General features: G+C 38.5%; 1 long non-coding RNA gene across 2 annotated transcripts in view; it reads left to right on the top strand.

The window, feature by feature from the left end:
- Nucleotides 1-11,947: 11,947 nt before the first annotated feature.
- LOC118170272 overlaps nucleotides 11,948-20,610 on the top strand; it is a 56,873-nt gene continuing 48,210 nt past the window's right edge. Inside the window, exons 1-3 of one of the 2 annotated variants that reach the window (XR_004752616.1) lie at nucleotides 11,948-11,982; nucleotides 12,720-12,868; nucleotides 13,072-13,151. This is a non-coding gene — a long non-coding RNA (uncharacterized LOC118170272). Of the gene's footprint in view, nucleotides 12,001-12,719; nucleotides 12,869-13,071; nucleotides 13,152-20,610 lie in introns of both variants that reach the window. The other variant, XR_004752615.1, reaches the window with a different exon arrangement.

The following is a 20,610-nucleotide window of genomic DNA, read 5'->3' as shown; positions in this document are numbered from 1 at the left end:
AGAGCCCGGGTAGGCAGCCCCAACAATCCCCCTTGGTGTCTGTAAGTGTACAATAATTGTTAAAACAGACTTGAGGGGAATATATTAAATCATGTTATTTTTTTCCAATGATTTCCATTTTTTTTTTTTCTGGGATTTTGTGATGTTCTGGACACGTGAGGCACTTCAGTTTGTCGTATTACAGCCTTTACATTTTGCATTGTTTTCTTGCTCTGAGCTAAGCAGAGTGGAAGGAATCTTGGGAGAATATTCAGATCCCAAGGATTTGGAGGTAATGTCAGATACATCCATCCTCCCTCTCACTGTGGTCAGCCAGGCTCTTTGCTCACATCATGCTTAGAAAGGAACCAGTGGCTCTAATGGGGGAAAATCAGCACAAAACAGTGACATCCCCAGATGTCCACCCTCCATTCGGTGACTGACAAATGTGCAGCAGATGGTACAAGTGCTCCCAAATGTATTTACAGATCAATGTGAAAGTACACAAATAAATAACCAACAACAAATGCAAGCCACCAACCTTACTGCCAGTGTCTTGGTGGTACTAATGAGGCACAAGGAGGAAGAAAAAAATGTGCGATGTGCCTGAATTTACCTGGGGAAATGCTGCATTCTCTGTTGAGCTGCCTGTATCTTAGGACAAGGCTCTTTTACCCCTAAGAGGAAATTCAGAGATAAGTACATTTATCAGTGTTATTGTCACCTTCTCTGTAGGTGCAGAGATCCCACCTGCTTTAAAGTAGCATCTGACTTCTTCCATCCTCCGTACATATGGAAATGATGAGAGACGCACAGTCTTGGCACACCCTGTGGGGTGTCTCATGAGCATCACTTGCTGGTTGCTGCCTCTGCAACAAGTCCTCCATTTTTCAGAAGACACAAGAACAAGGGTGTAGTATGACTGGCTTTTTATTTCCCTCTATAAAAGCACCAGCTATACAGGGAGTCTGACCACATTTCCCTGTGAAGAAGGCGAGGGAGCAGCTGGGGCTGTGGGGTTAAGCCACTGAGCCCCTCTCCCTGTGTCCCACTGGGCTGTGCTGGATGACCAGAATAAACAGGGAACACTAATTTTTTCAAAGCAGATTTTAGCAGGTTTCATGGTTTAGGGAAGGTTTGTTATCCCCCTGGGCTAATCAAGCAGGGCAAAAAAAAAATAAAATATATCAGTAGAAAATTTTTCACTGGTATTATTTTAACAGCGATCATTATGCCATGCTCTGTAAACAAATGTGAGCACAGCATGTCTGCCAGTAAAAAGTGTCGTAGTCTAAATGAAAGTGTACTTGAGGCTTCTGTATGGGCAGAGATAGCACAGGTATTCCCTCGCTTACCTTAAAAGCAGACCAGCCTGACTCTTCTGCCATTCTCCTGCTTGGTTTTGGTGCTGAAGTAAGTCCCTCTCTTCTAAAAGCAATCACACACTCATACTTGTGAGTAATAATCCTATTACTTGTGAGATGTTTCATAGCTGTGAAACACTTCACGAAAGGCTGTTAGAAACATTATTCTCTGGAAAATGTGTTAAAATTTTTGCCCAGTGAAATCAATGACAGCAACCTACTCAGACAAAAGAAGTATGTCTAGATGTGGGAATGCTTTGAAGTTGTGTAGCTACCAGCAAACCACCAGGAGCATTTTAGAAATACTCTTTCCCAATGAGCATTTATTAACTCAGCCATTTTTTCCATTTACAAGTATTTCTATGGCTAGGTAAAATTGGGACATCCTAACGTCCCCAGTTTCTCTGAATCTGAAGCTGTTCCTGTGATTTCTCAGTGCCATGACAGGAGGAGATTGCTGGATTATTGATTTGTAGCATCTACATTTTAGTATGCGTGTATCCACAAATTTAGCCTCCTATTCCAGCACTGAGCCGAACATTAGCTTGACCTAAGAACCTTCCAGAGCTGCTTTCAGACTTTACCTAGGAGGTTTCCAAGGCTGGAGAAGCAATTACTGCCTGTGGGAGTTTGATTCATTACCCCAATGTTAAAAATTAGCACCATTTGTCCATTTTAAAATTGTTTGCCTTTAAATTCCAACTCTTGTCGAGTTCTTAATAACACCAACACAATGAATTCTATATAGTTACAAAAATATTGATTTTAACGTGTGTTGAAGTAATGGATGGCCTTAAAAATACAGCCACGCAGAAACGACCAGCTCTCGAAACAAATTGAGTCATGAGAGTTTTTGCACTCAACTTCAGTGGGTCCAGGATTATGCCCTTCAGCTCCCAGGCATGAAGAGACTAAACCTTTGTTGGGCGGTTATGATTCTTCCTCTGATGAATGTGTTGGTTGGAAGACTCGCTTTTTATGAGTTTGTTTGCACAGTTTATATTTCACATTGCCTGCAATGTGGTATTAGGCCTGGACTCTGGACCTGAAGTCCAAATGGGATCCAGGTGAGAGTCGGGCAGTGCTAAACCTGGGAGTCTGACTGGGATACAAGATGCAGACAGACACAGAATGGTGGTCAATCGCTGCATCCCCCCATAGGATCAGTGGCTGGAAGGCTCAAACACCTTCTCTTTTCTGGTATGGGCTTCTTTTCCTCAAGCCCTCTCTGAATTAAGAGAGTTGCATTAACAACTGGACAGTGTTTACAAAAGGAAGCCTTGCCTTCTGGTAGTTCTTTGTTTTCCAGATTTAAAGCACAATTGTATCCTTTGACACTGGTATTTGTTTGCTTTCCTGTGAACTCCATTCTGCAGTGCCCTCTTGCATACACAGCTTTTCTTCTTTTTGTGTTGGATGGCATTATCTCTTGCATGTGATAATTTTGTTGTTTTGATTGCTTTTACTATGACATACCTTATTTAATGGGAAGGCTTTTCTTCCACTTAAGATGCTCACCCTGATTTTCCGGATGACACTTGTATTTTAGCTGACAAAACTGAAATGTGTATGTCCAGCAACATACACAGTGGTTTTGTTACTTGTCTCTTATTTGGGAGCTTAGAGAAATGACACTGCTTTTGGAACAAGAAAATCCCAATTTTAATTTGTGACTTTGCCACTAATTCTCTTGGCCATACACAGCCAAAGGCATAATTTCAACTCAAGAAACTGTACCTGGAGTATGTAGCTAAGGCAGCAGTACCTGCCCAGCATCCTGGATGGGATGTGCAGCTCCTGTGCCACAGCACATTGTGCCTGGTGGTGGCCCTTGCTGGAGCAGGCGCATGTGGGCAAGCAGCAGCCATGTGTTCAACTAAGGCATAGTTACAGCAGGTGTTGTGATCCTGCTTCGATTCCTCCATTTGCCAAATGAGCATGCTGACACTTTGTCATAGGGGTAGAGTGGAGTTAAGAACTGAAGTGATCCTGTATTGAGGATTTATGAAGTGCCAAGCCATACCAAATTTTGCTGTTAATAGAAGTTTGCATTTGAAAAAAAAAATCGAATTCTTACAAAGATCAACTTCCCGTAACGTACATTTTGTAAAAGGCCACAAAGGAGCTACTGTGGAAATGTGGATAGTGTTTAAACTCCTCTACTGGTTTAAGAATTATTATTTTCAAAACGCAAAATATATATGAACTGTAAGATATATCTACATACCCAGCTATCTGGACTTAATTTTCATTCTATAATTCCTATTTCATTTTCACTTTGCCTTTCAATAAAGATCAGAAGCTATCACGATATCTCTTACCAACATTATTGGTATAATAATCTCAAAGAGAGCACATCAGATTTAAAGAAGCCTGTCCGTGTCCAGATGTGAAGAGGTCCCTGAATGAATGCCCAGCTCACAGCAGGGAATAGTACTGCATGGTGAACAAAAGACAAGTGGTAGGGGAAGGAGCACACAGTGCTTTGCAGCCTGGGTGAGCCATTTTACTCTGAGCTCCTGGCATCTGAACCTAGACTGCAACAGGTAGTGCAAATTCAGCTCCACTGCCTTTGCACGATAATAGCATAGAGTAAATATGTCATCCACTGCTGACCCTGTGCTGAAAAAATAACTCCAGATGCACTCCATATACTCAGACATCTCTTGTACAAAAGCCTACTTACTTGCACTGTGTATAACAAGATAGGATTTGGTGTCCAACACTGTTTTTAAAATGTAAAAAAGCAAACAAATACAAATGTATACAAGTTTGACATAGTCAAAATTAAATACCTACTGAAAAGGAATCTCATATTTTTCAATGCAATTTGGAAGTGGTGGTTTTGGAAGGCAGCTGCTCCTGTGCATCTTTAAAGTTATTTGTCTTTTCCTTAGCAGTGTGTTATAATGGTTAGTTCCTGTTTGAAAAACATGCAGCAGGAGAGTGTATTTTCAGTTCTGTGATAATCAGCTTGTGCTTGCACTCACAAACATGGGCAAGTCTTTGAACTGGTGCTGTAGCAAGTTAGCACTCTAAAAACAAATGAAAATTCTTGGTGTAAGGAATGTTCCTAATCCAACAACAGCAACAAAAATCAGACCTTGCTCTTGACTTGGAATAAGGAAAAATGTGCAAGGTAAGAAAAACTTAAAGATTTTGAATAATTGGTAAAGTCAATTTAGATTTTAAAATATATTGGGCCTTCTGCCTATAAATGCAGAACCATTTTTCCCCTCATTTGCATCATTACTAAGCCGGCTGAAATAAATGATGTTCTCCTTTTTAGTCTGTGATATTGCAGTGATGCCATTTCACACATCTAAGTGGGAGCAGATTTTGCCTGACTAAGCCTATTAAAAAAATTCCTTGTTTTTGTTGTACCAATGTATGCTGCATGTGACAGCACAGCAGGTGGCTGTATCGAGGTGAACTCTAATTAATTCAAATCAAAAAGTGAAACCCAGATAACAAGCTCTACAATTAGCAAATTACATCAAGTCTATGCAAGCATCTATCAGCAAGTGGCTGACTAGCCACCGGTGTCCTCAGGGTAGATCCAGCCAATGTGTTATTCATGACTACAGTGAGTGCTTACGCTTCTAAGCCAATGGGAGTTTTGTGGGTAGTTTCCCACCGGTGCCACCACTGTCTGGCCAGAACATGTGGGCTTTTGTCTCCTAGAGGTGCAAAACACCAATGGGAGCACAGTCTGGGGTATAACCTGGGTTGCACCAAGCAGCAGTCCATCCAGTTGCTGTCACCACCCACTTCATTATGGAATAAAATAACCCACGATAATATGAAATAAAATGGGTGGCCTTGCTTCATTACTGTTAGGGAATCTGGAGTTGTACGGCATATTTATGAATAGTACAGCCTTATGCAGCCTTATGCCAAGTATTTCACTGTTCTTTTCAAAGTAGCTATAAAACATAGGAAAGGCCTAGGGGAAAAAGATTCTGCTCCCACAGTAAATCAAAAGTGAGCAGACAAAGGTCAAAATACCAAAAGACACAAGAACATTAACACTTAGGATATAAAGATTTCCTAAGAAACTAATGCTTGCTCTTTCCCCAGATAACGCAGACACCTTATCTTTGGGAGTTTACAAAATGGAGCCAAGCTATACAAGTAACCACTTAACTAAACCAAGGCCTGGATCTTTTAGCAGTCTGCAGTCATTAAAGCTCTCAGAAAGTCTCCCAGGAGCCAATGTGCTTGCTTAAGTATATGCTGTAAAAGGTCCCTGAGATTTACAAGGAACCACTCCATGCTAAGCTAGGCACCATCTGATAAACAAGCAATTTTAGCTTCAGGGTAAATGATGCTCTTTGAGGCTTTGATTTACAAGGCTGCCGATGATATATTTGTAGTTCTAGGATAGGTTCTGTTGTGGCCCTGCTGTGATTACTCATCCATGAACCAAGTTAGGGCTCAGATCTTCAACTAGGAGGTCAGAAAATTGTCAGTGGAGTAAGAAATGTTTGATAAGGTTTATTTAGATGCTAACTGTGTTTAAAAAAAAATAAAAATTAAATTAAGCGACCAGTGGTGAACAATTCTTAAGCTTTCTAGGGAGTAAGGCTTTTTCAAATTATTTTTTTTCTGCTTTTTTTCTCTTTTCTTTTTCTTTTGGTTAAGTTAATTTTAAATGTATTTTTGAGTCAAAAAGATATGAGAGTAACTCCCAAATTGACTCTCTGGACTAATTTTACTTTCATTAGACTATCTCTTGGAAAGAGGAATGCACTTAGTTTAACATCTTAAAAAAGAAAATACTAACTTAGAGTTTATGAAATTTCTGAGTTCTGTTACACTTCTCTCCAACATCTAAAAAACAGCTTGGAAATAAACAATACAGGACAAACCATATAAACTTCAGGAGTTTAGATTAAAAACCCAGACAGCCTTAGGGGAAAGGAAGCTTGACCTAGCATTTCAGGATCGTGTTGCTTTCATAATTTTTTCACTGATCCAAGACCTGTGGGCCCAAACCTGCACACTGCTGAGTACCTCCTGAAAAGTGGTGAGTAGTTTCAAAGCAGGGATTTTTTTAGAAGTTCCTCTAAATTTGCTGACAGTAATATATAATTCATGGAACAATAGTAATAATAAAAAAGTGGTTTTAAGCTTGTCGCTGCAAATCTTTTTTTTTTTCTCTCCAGAAAAAAAAAAAAGAAAAAAAAAGTAAAAACAAGTTACATGGATCAAACCTTGTTAAAGTTAGTATAAACACAAGAGCTTTAGTTCAGGAAAAATACAGCATTAATTACTTTTAAACAGAACTCATGTTTTTTTGAAGTTTAGAAACACTGTAACACTGACAGTTGAGCTTGTTTAATGTCACTGTAAAAGGCTGAAAAATGTTTTTTGTTATCTCAAAAAATGTAGACAATTTTTAAAATTATATCTAAATTTTTGCTACTTTTTCCAGATCATTTTCAAATTTAAAGGTCATATTTCTGGGACACCATTGATATGATTATTTCCAAAAATGCTTTTCTTTTAAAACAAAGTTTGCAAAAACCCTTCTTAGTATACAATTTTGTTTCTATACCTATATATATTTGGCTCCTTTAAATACTTTTTCCATTAACTTCTGCTTTGCAAGTGCCACATGCCATTTATTTCACAGCCCTGATTTCTTGCAAAGTTTAATTGATTTTGTCTTGAAGTTTACAAAATCATTAAGACTACATAACGCAAGCAAGGCAGTTATCAAATGATCATATGCCTGAAAGAAAAGAAAATATTGTTTCTGAAACTGTCAGCAACTGCAAAAGAGCATGCTGCAGGAGGTACCAGGGCTTGCCTATCGGTGTGTGTGTGTGCATGTAAATATGTAATGCTGTGCAGAGTGCATGTGGTGGCTGAGATACACAGGTAATATGATCCTGTGCCTTGACATCACTTTATCTTTCAGAGTTGTGGCAGTTAAGTCTGTAAAGGATCATATTCAGTGTTTGGAAATTTTTAAGAACAGCAATTGTGGTCACGTAAGTACCAATAGCTGGAGCTAAGGTTCCAAAGGCATATTATAAACCACTATCTCTTTTTTTTTTTTTTTTTTTTTTTTTCAAATTTGCATTTATATAATTATATTTCTGTTGAAATCTCTCAGCACAGTAATATCTTGCTTGTGAAGACAAGAGTCTGGGTATGGTTCTGTATGCCCACTGGGGGATGGCACCCCTGAAGGAAAGCAGCACCCTGCCTGCTCTCCTCTTCACTGTCTTGACCAGTAATTAAGTCCTGCTTTTTCTGCAGATATTGCGTGTGATACAAGCCAAATTGTATCAATAGCGTGATAATGCAGATATCCCATGGGAGATTTCTACTTCACAAAGCTCCCTACTGAAGTTTTAACAGTGTCAAGAAAATGACTTTTAATGGAAACAGCCCAGAGGCTGTGCACTGGCTACCTTCCAGAGTGTGCGCTCGTGTCGTGCCTGGTGACATGAATGGGATTTACAGGTTTGCAAATGACTGGTGTGTGTATATATCTATCTCTCTGTTAGACGTATAATACATGTGAAATATGGTATCGAGGTTCAATTAGTAATGTAGAAGGTCACTTAAAAAGAGCTTGACTTTTGAAGTAGTTCATAAGAGCACACAACTGGTATTCCTTTTTTTGGTTTCAAGACTTTACATAAAATTAAATATTTCTTTAATAAGAGAAAAGCTAGTAGAATAAGAAGTGGCTTCTAAAACATAGCTCTAACTGTAATTAATTTTTTTTTTTTGGTCATAGCTTTTACTTCCGTGCTATCAGTGACAGAACATGTATGGTTGTGTCTGGTACTTCCAAGACAAAGACCATAAACATTTAGAAGTGTCCTTGCCCCAGCCTGTTACACAAACCATGTTTCTATATTGGTTGAAATGAAAGCCTCTCTGTCCAGCCTCAAAGTACTGGACTGGCAAACCAAGAGTGGGTTATTTCCTCACTGCAATGCTCCTGGGATTGTTCTCACCCCTGGAGCTTGCTCTTTGAGATCCTCTGGCCTCATCGCATCTGTCAAGGTCAGATCAATGTGGAATCTGAATCCTCATGAATATCATTATGCCTCAGAATTTTCCCAAATTCTGAATGTTGGGACCTTTTCTGATCCTTTGCAAGGCTACTCATCTTGAAAAATAAAATAAATTGGTAAATCTCCATTCCAATTGCAGAAGATAGAATCTAGGCAGCTCACAAAAATGTGAAAATATGCAAAGTAAACAGATTGTTTCTGACAGTAACAACCTTGCGATTGTATAAAGCATCATCAAATTGCAACATGCACGTATTAAGCTTTGAGAACAACTGAATTCACAGTGACACATTCTCGGCTCTTGAATTCATTATCACACCTGCTCAGCTTGGAGATTTGCAGTACTGTACCTTGTTCTCAAAGGTGGCCTCCAAAGGAGCTACGTATTATCAAGGTAATCTCATTTAGGTTCAATTTTCTGAAGTTCTTTGTGAACTATATGGAGAATTGTAGCAAGGGCAGGGCAAAAAGGTGCCAAATAGAGAGAAGTATACTCAAGCTCTGCTTTTGGTACTGCCATCTGGAAAGATGCCTGAAGCAAGTCCTTAAGAGATGCTGAAAGGAGACTGTGGAAAGGTGAAAGGACCTTGTCATGGTCAGCTGGGCTGATCCACACACACATTTCCCTTTGTGACTTATAACAGCTTTATTAAGAAGAAATTCATAGGGGAAACAAAAGAAAAACAAAAATAAATATCTAATTCATTATTAGGCAAATGGTAGTAATGACTCACCAGAAAACAAACCTTTTAAAACAAGAAAAATCAATACTTCTAGACATTAAAGCTAGGCTCTCAGCCCCCTAATAAACACCTAGATAAACTTTCATTCAATTATAAAGAAATACATACTTCATGACAATGCTACAGTCAGTCTGGTCAATCTGGTCAGTCTGCTGGGGATTCTTTAAATCAACAAGTTAATGGATATGGTTATGGACATTTTTAATAGTCTAATATATGAACTGGATGTAGAATTTTTAAGCATTTCAAAGTGCTGTGGCTTCTGTTAGTTCTACTGGGTAATTTATTAAAGTATCTTTCCACTTATTCTAAGGAAATATATATGTGCAGACTTGCATTTGGGGCTGGTCAGTAGATATCACTAATGCTTATATAAATAATTTTTCATGGTTGTCTTTTCCAGAAGTAGTTGTTATTTTTAAGTTTGGAATCTGAGAGTTCTCTTGTAATAATATTTATTAAAGGTCAGAAGGTTATGCTGTGATATAATGCATTCTCTATAAGACACGTGTGCTGAAGCAGCACATAATTTATTATGTATTTACATTCATTTCCTTGATTTTATATAATTGATACATGAAGATGAGATAGTCGATGGTATATTTATTAAAAAGACTTTAAAGCTGTTAAAGGATTTCTGTTTCTGTTTGTTTGGGTTCACTCTAATGTGTTTATTTACGCAATTCATTTCCTTATTTCTCACAGATGTACTAATACATCTTCCAATAAGAAAATTGTTTCCTCTCATGAGAGGCACCATGCTATTACAGCAAACGGCTGCAGCTAATAATGGCTGCAGACTGATAGATCTTTACAGCGCTAGGTCTTTCAAGGTCTTGCAGAAGCAGTTTGGCAGAGAGAAGTCCCCCGGCCACTGCAGCAGTGCGGGCAGGCAATGCTGGGTCTGACAGCAGTCATCTGCTGCCAGCAGCACCAGCAGTCGGTGACATGTGCCCTGCTTCTTCCTCCACTCTTTTGCTCACTCACATACGTGGAAAGTGGCATGCAAATACAAAATCATGTCATAAGAAAAGGAAAAGGATTTAAAGACTTTTCTTATTCCTTTTCATCCTTATCCTAACAAGAAATGTGTCACCGTGTTTCACATTTTCAGTGCAACTCTTACTCAAAAATGCCTGGCAGTTAAAAACAAGTTATACGTACCAAAATACCAACAAAAAATGTTTTTGGTTGGGTTCCCATAACACTCTCCCTGCACAGAGCAGAACAACTGACAATGAAGGACTTTGGGCTCAGAAGAGTTTCCTAGGAGCAAGCTGTAACAGGAGGAGCTGTAGAGATATTCTATTTCTATTGCAGTCACAGGACAGCATGCCAAGCAAGCCAAGTGTCCCCCTCACCATCCAGACTGTGGCAGCTTGCTAATCAGGTAGCAATCGTTATGAATACAGTATTGTAAAACAGAGGGAATTCAGAGAAGAGATAAGATTTTTTATTGCTTTTAAAGACAGAAGCTCACTGTTTACAGGGAGAGCTCTGAGAGCAGCAAATGTTTCCTGCTAGCAGGAGAAAAGTGCATTGCACAGCAGAAGCTGCTCACTGGGTGATTGTTGCTGATAACACAGCAGTCTGTCCTGATAGCTTTCCCTGATTTATTTATTTATTTTTATTATTATTTTATTATTATTATTATTTTTTGCATTGTCAAAGCAAACCAAACTGTTATCACTTTGTGGCAAAGGCAGTTTTTAATATATATTTAACATGCCTCCTTCTACATCAGTCTGTGCCAGTTTCAAGATGCAGAGTAAAATTTGCCGCTTTGCCTGCAATGTTAAGGAGGTTGAGATGTTGTATTTTATCTCTGAATTGGTAGGGATGGTAATGCTGCATCAGACAACAAAGAGCAGTTTCTCTTCTCCTATTCATCCACTCCTTCATCTACTTCTCCTATCCATCTTCTATTCATCCACCATCACTACAGTTAAAACCTTTAGCCAGGTGTTTAACGGGGTTGGTGTTTACACCACAGGGTCATAGTCAAGGCCAGGAGTGCCAAACTACTGCACGAAGGTGTCCTCATTGAGCTGCAGCTCCAGTTGGCCTTGAAGAGGCAGTCGTGCTCAGCTCCTGAGGCTTTCCCTGCAGCCTGAACACTGGCTTCTGCAAGAAAATATCCTCATGTCCAGATGCCAGCTTGTCACAGCTCATTGCCACATAGTAGTGCTCATCACCTCTTCTAGACATTAGCAATAGGCAAAGAGATCCAGGTATATTTCAGTACGTAACCAGTCTGCTCTCCTTTGCCACTATTCTACATTATAAACCACCAAGGGTGCCTGTCAATAAATACATTTCAGCACAAACATGCCTGATATTTGTGTATTGAGATACATTTCCATGTAGCTGTGTGAGAGGACAGCTCAGATACCCACAGGTAAATGGGACTTGCCTTTATTACAACATTTCTATATGTTTGCTATAGTGTTGAAAAGCTAAATTTGTCATCTTGCTCCATTTAACAACTCTTGAAAAGCAAACATGCATCTTTAACCCTTCAAACTAGCTTTCTTGTACTGATGACTTGCTTATCTCCACCAAACACCAGCATGCTCAGGAAAAACCTCCACACATGCCTTTTGGGACAGGGTGAGGAGGCAGCTGGCATTGCTCCTAACACACCTGGTGCCAAGCAAGGCCCTTGGTGGCTGGGGGAGGCTGTGGAGGCCCCAGCTGCAGGCAAGGGGCCGGTTGGGACCAAGGGAGGCAGGAGGGCAGCTGAGCTGGTGGCAGAGCAGTTGGAGCAGGTGGGGTTGGTTACCCGATCAGGAGCTATATAATGGCTGGGGGGGGGGTTAATTCAGCCCAGTCTTGGCTTTGCTCTGGGTGTGAGGGGTTTGTGCTGGTTTCCAGGTAATCACTTTTTTTTCAAAGCTTTCAATTTTACCTTGTTTACAGGTTCACTGTGGTGGTGATGATGAGGGGTGCTTTGTTGGAGGCTTTTTGTTTCGCTATGGATATAGCGTCTGTGCTCTTCTTGCCCTGTAGGACTGGAAGGGCTCTCTTTTTTTGTAGAGCTTCTGGAAGAAGAGGGAGTATGTGTGCTTCTTCCCCAAGTAGTTGTCTTGCTTTGCTCTTGTAAATAACTATAACTAATGTAATAATTTTGACGATAACTTTTTGCAGAACTTTTGGCACTGGCTGGTTATGGTTGGGTAGGTAACAAGTACAGTGTTTCTGGGGGGTTGGCGTAGGCTACCTATTTTCTGCCCAAGGAGTGGAAAACTGGAGTTGAACTAGTGTTTCTTGTTTGCTATATGTAAACTTTTTCAGTGCTCAGTCTCTCCCTTTGTAGAGGTGAAATGTGTCCTCAAAGCATAGCTTTATGCTAAAGAAGTTAGGATAAGTTTTGAGTGTTAAAGATCAGTAAAGAAATCCCTAAAGCAATAGGACTAGCTCTGTGGAAGCAAATGTAGCTTGCCTAAATGGTGGCTGTTAGAAAAGAAACCCTGTCTGATCTCTTGCTGCTTTAAGTTCATTGGTTTCTTTAGGTTCAATTCTAATTTAACTTTGACTGACGTAAAATTTTTTATGTATCTCTGCCTGTGTTGAATTATCTGCCAAATCAATAGTTGGTTGCTGAAGCAACTATCACTACCGACAGGGAAAGTTGCAGCTGGTGTTGATGAACCTTAATGAAGTTTAAAGCAGGAGTCAAAGTCTGCTGATGACCATGGTTGCTTTCTTTGTCTTTGCTTCAAGTTTATGCTGAATTACCCATGTAGGTAGCTGACTGCCAGCTACAACCCAGACAAATCCCAGAGTAGGTGAGGGCTAAGCCTTGTCATTTACTGGGTAATGGAATATTTCAAAGGAGGCAGTCCCCCTACTGCAGAGAGGAAAAGGACTGTGTGTCCTGTTTTCGTGCTATTGAATTCTGCTCTTACTTTGAGAGTGTAATTTAATTTTGTTTTTTAAACCTAGTAGACAGTTATGAAGAAGGAAAAAGAGCAGTGCTTCTGTTGGGTGACATGAAATGCATCTCAGGTTACCTGATGAATGTGGTGAGTAACATTTTCTGAATTCTTCTACCTAATATTTACTTACATTTTCTGCCATAAAATACACAAATATACATTAAATATACTATACTTGTTAGTCATCAATGCATAACTGCTTCTCAAGGAAGCTCTTTTGATAATTATTCAATGGTTATAAAAGTTTACATTCATTTTAAAACAACACTAAAGGTAAGGTTGAAACTGTAGTCCTGCAAAGGCATTTGACTGTGCGATTTAGAAGATGTGTGTTCACATAACTGTGTCATTTAAAAAACCTGTATTCAAATAGGGAAAAAAATGAATAACATGGAGAAGCTAGCAGAGATGAAAATATATAAGTGATAAAAAGCTAGGTAGAAAAATAAAACGAACTGACTGAGAAAGGAAAAAAGAACAAAGAATAGAGTGAATGACAAAAATGAAAGTCAGAGGTGTCTTAACTACTGCTATAAACAAACACTGAATTATTTGCAGTATGGAATACTTGTAAATGTATGGATTTTTCCAGCTGTAAACTCAGATTACAGGATGTCACATGTTAGTTTTGATCTCATTTAAATTGACAGAAGATGGGGTTTGGAAAGGTTTTCTGATCACTGTGCTGCCAGGTGAGTGGGAACAGGTTCTACTCTGAGGCTTTGATGGTGCTTTTAACTGAAGCTGGAGATTTGTGCAAAGGGTATCATGAGCAAAAATTCTCTTCTTACTTGATGACCTTGAAGGTCTCTTCCAACCTGAATGATTCTGTGATTTTACATTTTAGCCTTTGTCCTTGTGTTACATCTTCACTGTCATTATTTGTGACTAATGTAAAATGAATTGGTTATGGAAAAGGTGTGTGGCTTTTTTTTTTTGTTATTGCAAACCATGTATATATGTGGTTCCTAAGCTGGAATGAAAAACTTTAATGCTACTTTGGAGTACTTTGGGAGGTGAGGGGAGAATTTCACTGTAGCTCTTAGAAGATACGCTATTAGTTCTTTCGAAGATTTGACTGTCCTAGCAGAACTCATCTGTTTAGCAATAGGAAGGCTATTCTTTGGAGATGTGAGGAAAGTATGTCTTCTGCGTTCTTTATAAACAATTAGCTTTAACTGATTGCATCCTCTGCTGATGGAAATCAGACAATGCTATTTTAATACTAGATAACTCTACGAAGGTTGCTATTTAGTTTTTTGCATGCTCTAATGTATAATCTCAGAAGGAGCTTAAATAATGCAAAGAAATAGATTTGAGTATCTGACCCTGTACTGGAAGAGGGGGTCAGAAGAAACAGGATCAAGTCCTCAGTGTGACTCCTCAGCTGTGTTGGATGGCTTTTAAGCTGGAGAGATCTTGGTTCCCTGTTGTGTTTTTCTTTAAAAGTTTTATCAACAAGCGATACTTCAAACTATGTGTTCTGTCCACATTAATACTATCCCTGGCAAAATCAGTGGAAGTTCTGTTATGAGTACCAAAACTTCAGTCAGGACCTGCAGCTCCTCATCTCCAGTTTCTGATGGAGGTAGGGGATGTTGCTTTAAAAAACAAATTTTGCAGACAAATTCATTGTAGCCTTAATGGACAAGGCAGAGAAGATAAAGAAGAAATTTGGGGAATTGGCTGTGTCTTTCATAGGGCAGAATCAGATTTGGGAGAGATACAGCAGGGTGACTGGAGCCCTACAGCAAAGGAGCTAGAAAATCTGGGTTCCTCATCGCAGCTGGGTGCTGGGTCATACACAGCCAGGACATACCAGCATGTGTTCTGTCCTCAGCATGTGTCCTGCTAGAAACTGGGAGTCAGTTCTATAGTTAATATTCATCTGACTGATGTTAACAATAGTAACCAATAACACTGAGCTGAGATTATTGCTCCAAAACATTTCCAGTTTCAAGTATCTAGGACAGTGAGTATACTATTGTGAATATTAATCATGTAAAGGGGACTAATTTTCAGATACTTGATGTGAAAATATATTTATTCATTTAAAGAAGCTAGTGGGGTTTTAGGTTTTACCTATTACTGAGGTACTAGTAGACATTAATTTTAGCCTCTTTGTACATGGAGCTGCTGAAGTTAAGCAGGAGAAACTGGTGAGTTTAGATTTTTAGGGGATGCTGTTCGCTTTTTACCATAGAACAGAAGTGTCCTGGAGATAAAGAATATGTGGCTTAGGTAAAGATTTAAGTATACAATTTTCTTTGCAGTGTTGTGTAGATCTATTTTTCATTTTCAGATAGATGTGTTTTAAGCAACTGAGGGCCAGCCATGCTATGATTCAACATGTTTTAGGGAGTTGTAATGTAATATATAATCAGTCATATTTCAGATTAATGGATTGATTAGATTAGGAAAAATGTGTATACATTGCACTTTAAACAATTTTAAAATAGCAGTGTGCAGTAATGAACCAAGCTAGTGTCTTCTATTACCTGCCTTATTAGAGTAATAATGTGCAGATCTTGTTTTGCAGTACAGTTGTAAACACTTTTTGACATGTAAATTCACTGATGTTCTTCAAGCTTGTATTGATTTTTACAGAAGAATTTGTTTATTTGACCTACCTTGCTTAGATTTTTTTTTCCAGGAAAATCAATATAATAAAGTAATTCTTTCCTGTTATCCTCTTCTTCACTAAGCTCTTTTGAGAACAGTCTGAAAATGTCTTTCCTTCAATTATTTCAGTCTTGTTTGCATTAAATCCTTTCAAAGGGACCTATGTAAATGGTGCTACTTTAATAAGGATGTCTCCCTATGATATAAGCTAAATAAAATTTTACATTTAAGGTGAGTAAGAACCAGTTATGGAGAAAATTGTTCAATATGTGTTCTACCCTAATTTCCTTTTCCATACAAAACCAGCTCCAGCTATAAAGTAGGATGGGAATTTGATGATCCAGTATGCATAATTCATGTTTTTGGCCTTCTGTCTGCCCTTTTTCTGGAATTCTACATATTTAGATCAGGCAAAATTATTCTTGCCTGCTATCAATGCAGTTTGTTTTCGAGGAATATAATGCAACCTATAATATAGACTACTTGGGGAAAAACACTATTTTCTGTTCTGCATGACAGATCCTAACTTTAACACTATCTTGGTGTTCTGTATCAGGACTTTAAACAGAAATTTTCTATTTTGTAGTAATTTATCTATCTTTTTATTAGAGGCTTATGTACTTAAAAGTCTTGCCAGCTGATTGTTTCAATTAATGTTGAATTTAGCAATTACTCATTACTGTTTAAAAATCTACTGGTTTTATGGTTCAGGTGTCATTTCTGTGGCCAAAAGTCACTTTCTGCTGCTGGGCAGGAGTCTTACTTGCCCAGCAGCAGAAGTGTTTGAGATTTCCTGGCTGAATATTTTAAATTTCATAATCTTTCAAGACAAAAATTTAGACTGACAGTCCTTTCCTGGACTTCTGGAAGCTGTGCAATTCCAATGCAACTTACCAAACAATGTGACAAAATTTGGTGCTGCAAAATGCTTGCAAGACAACATGCTATTTCTCAAACTTTCAGTGTTCCAGAATTAGAGTGGGCAAAAAAAATGCTTTATGGATTAAACTTTGTTTGATATCACTGCCCAACCTGAACTTGGTCATGAGGTGCTATTGTACTAAAGTACAGTACGGGGTGGGGGGGAGGGAAGATGGTTTCAGTGAGATTGTAAAAAGACCAAATTAAATGATGGACTCCTGACTTCTAGAGTAAGTGTTGGAATAAGAATTCTTCATTTTAGAATAAACTGGTAATAATGTTATTCAACCTTTTTTGAGCAGCATTACAAGTTGAACTTTTTTTGGAAAATGACAAACATAGCTTGCATTGAAAAAATGTTGAATAATATTTTTTTAAACCAAACTATTCCAAATTATCCACAAAAAGAAATTTCATTAAAAAAAAAAAAAAACTCCCTTATTTCAGTTATTCAGTAGTCTTTCAGATGTACTTTTGTGATATTAGAATGACTTTTCTCAATGATTTGATTTTTGCCTAGATGGCTTTTTTGGAAAGAACTTGTCATATATGTATATGCAATTACAGCTTTGAAACAGCAGAATTGTGCAGAATCCTTATGTAAGATGGCCAGTCTGGATTTCACAGCTGGAATTGAGTTTGTGTCTATAGATGAACATGTAAAGTGTTCTTCTGGATACTTTCTCAAGTGTTTCAAAGTTCCCTTCTGCTCAGATTTATGCTTACAGAAAGAAAACAAAAATAAAGGAGTATTTCTGCACTCTTAAAATAAAGAAAAACTCCTTTTTGCTTGGATACCCTAGCTGCTACCACTTTCAGGTGTTGCAAGCTAGGGCTGGAAAATGGCTGGAGAGACACATTCTACTCTTAAAAATGTGGAATTTACCTTCATTCCTCTGAAAATACTTATTGAAAGGCAGGAATTGGTCCCTGATGGTTAATTCACTGTCACAGACAACATCAGCCCATACTTCCTGAACTGTTTATATTTACCCATACTATTACTTGGAAAGAATAATACTGTGAGTTCCATTTTCCCAGGGGTCTCCTGCTTCAGTATAGATCCTCCTGCTTTGGCATAGATCCCAAATTTGTGAATTTGTATCAGAAATTCTGATGTATAAGTGTTCCTGTTTGTTCTGTCTGCGGTTACTTAACTGTCCTGGAAAGTTAAATAATAGTTTAGCACTGCATTGATTGTTTTGTTATTATGCATTGTGACTATTTTGGTTGCAAGTTCTAGATTCCTGGTAACACACTATGCTACGTAGCCGTTCTCTACTGAGCTCAGGATCTTTTCTGTAGCAACTCTTTTATTGTCTGGAAAATACTCTAATTCAAACAAATATTTAGGAAATAAAAATGAAAACATTGGAAGGGTCAATTCCTTGCTCTGGCACAGCTTAATTTTTTTGCTTACCAACAACACTGGGATCTGCCTTTAGTGGCAGCTAGATGTTGGTAAACTTCAACGGTTTACCAGATTGTGAAAGTAATTGTGTGTGAATGGCACCAAGGTGCTTAGTACAAACTTGTGTGTGAAATAGCTCATATAAAGTACAAAATGATTTTCTGAAATTACTTGAAAAGCCGCTTGTTGACTTTTTGGCTCCAGTTTCTGTTTTAAATGCTCTGTAAGATAATCTTGTTCATATCTATAGAATCTGTATTTAAAGCTGTTTGGAAATAATTGTTAGTAGGTTATAGCTGTGTTCAGTGTGACTGTGGACAGTCCTGCTCTGTGCATAGTAGAATTATTATGTGGCTGCTCTCATTAAAGCTCAGTAGAACCTAATCATAATTTCAGGATCACTTCTGCTAGATGGCTAGATCTGTTTTGGGCTTTAGTTTTCTCAGGACTAGCACTATTCTTGTGATTGTAGAACTGGGTTGGAAAATGCCCAACACGATGCAAAAGTAATTAAGTTGGCTAGATGGTTGAAGAAGCATATGTCCAAATAATTTATAAATCTGATTCAGAACCCGTTATCTTCCTTTTCATTCTTTCTGCCCCATCCATATTTCTCCCAGGCAGTTCTGTCTCTATTGGCATTGTTCATGGATTTGCAGCCTAACAGATCTTTTGCAAGGAGCGAGCTCTCCTTTAGAGACTCTTCCAGGTACCAGTTAAAGGTTTTGTGTTGGGTCCCCCAGATGCTTGCCAGGATGTGGGACTAAAGGCAGTTTCATAGTCTGGGAAGGTAGGAGTATCATGTCTGGCTGCTGGAGTCATGATAGATGGAGTCAGCAGAGACTGGGTTGCTTCTGGAGTTGGTCTGGGATCTAAGCTGTATTTGACTTTGGTCTTGAGAGTGCTTTGACTCTATATTGCCTCTGTGTAACTTGCAAGGAATTATATTTCTCTTCACTTATTTTACTGTGCACTTCTTGAGTTCAGTAGTGTCTCTTTACATGGAAATCACTGTCATAATTTATGCCATGTTCTTGCTGAATTTAGTACTTTGTAAAGGCAATAATCCTAAGTATGAATAAAAAATCAGCACTCCAGGCAGTAATAGAAGCAATTCTTATATTCCTAATATATTGTAGCATTTTTAAAGGTTTAAAAAAAATGTTTTCAGTTTGCCTTTAAATGACTTCTGAATGATAGTCTTCAGCTGATTGCTTCCTTGACATCCAGATGACATCCTGTGTAGCACATTCATAACTTAGGATGTGAAATGTGTTGCAAAGGAAAGAATGGAAAATGGGTTTGGGTTTTAATATATTGCTCTTGGGACAAAATTAACAAGAAATAATGCATACATTCCTAGTCTTTATGTTTACTTAGTACATACACAGCGTGGGAATGAATATATTATATCATGATGTATATGTTCTCATATATAAAATTGAAACTATAAATATTTGTCTGTCAGTTCATATGTAGAGCACCTATTGTAAGTCAGGGAATGTTGTGTAGGGAAAAGGTATTCAATTTATCTTCAAAGACCAAGCCCATCTTGGCTTTAACTGAAGGTAGGGGAACTTGCTGCTGATGAATTTGAAGAACAAGTTCTTCAGTTAAGCCTGTCATCTGTACTTATGTAAAATTCCAATTGCAATGTGTGTATTACTTTTTTTTTTTCACTTAGCAATATTGGCTAATAATGTATTTTAAATGCAACTTATTCATGCTAGGACTTCTGCTGACATAGAGGGAATTAAAGGAGGACATTTTTTCTTATAACTTCTGCAGAATGAACTGCCTCAAACTATTTTGTGGAAAAAAAACACTGTGGAACAACAAGCTTTTGCATAAATTGGTAGAGCTATTCTATCTTATACTTCTTAGACATAGACCGTGCTTTTGAAGTTATCTTCATTCAGTGAAGATTTATTGGATTATGGACTTCTAGGAGCAGTTCAGCTGGTGCAAACCAGTGGGTGGTGACTTGGACAGTTTCATGAGACAAAGCGCATCACTGCCTCAGTGCTGCTGCAGAGGAAGGCCAGTTCCATTCCCTCCTCTCTCACAAACCTAGGCTGCACAGGCGTTGCTGCCCTGGCAGAAGCTCAACTAGTACTGAGTCACTGCCATTTGAGCCAATGGTGGAGCCTGCAGAAATGATGGGAGGTTGAAGGGAAGGACCTGGGGAATGAAAGTTGGAGCTGGGGAGGGAGCAGGACCACAGGAGCAGAAGGGAAAAGGTAAGACCATTCCACTTCACGCTTCTGTGGCAAGGAGCTCACTAGTCTTGGAGACTGCAGCTGTAGATTACCTGGGACACATGACGGCATCTGAGGAACCAGTTCAAACACCTACTACTTTCTTTTACATTCTGCACCAGTCCCCATTCCTGCTCAACTGCCTAGAGCTGAAAATTATCTGTTCATGGAAATCTATTAGCTCTTCCATGTGAATTTTGGCCTTCAGATTTGCATGTCTTCGTATATTTGTAACAACTTTTGTGTTTTAATACTTCTGCATGAAATAGGAAGGGATTTGCTTTTATTCTTGGAGTATCCATTATTATCTATAAAATATTACTATTCAGTCCTT

Source organism: Oxyura jamaicensis, chromosome 7, assembly GCF_011077185.1.
Source record: "Oxyura jamaicensis isolate SHBP4307 breed ruddy duck chromosome 7, BPBGC_Ojam_1.0, whole genome shotgun sequence".
Classification (NCBI taxonomy): domain Eukaryota; kingdom Metazoa; phylum Chordata; class Aves; order Anseriformes; family Anatidae; genus Oxyura; species Oxyura jamaicensis.
Note: the sequence above shows the minus strand (reverse complement) of the source record. Positions and strands in the feature narration are given on the sequence as shown.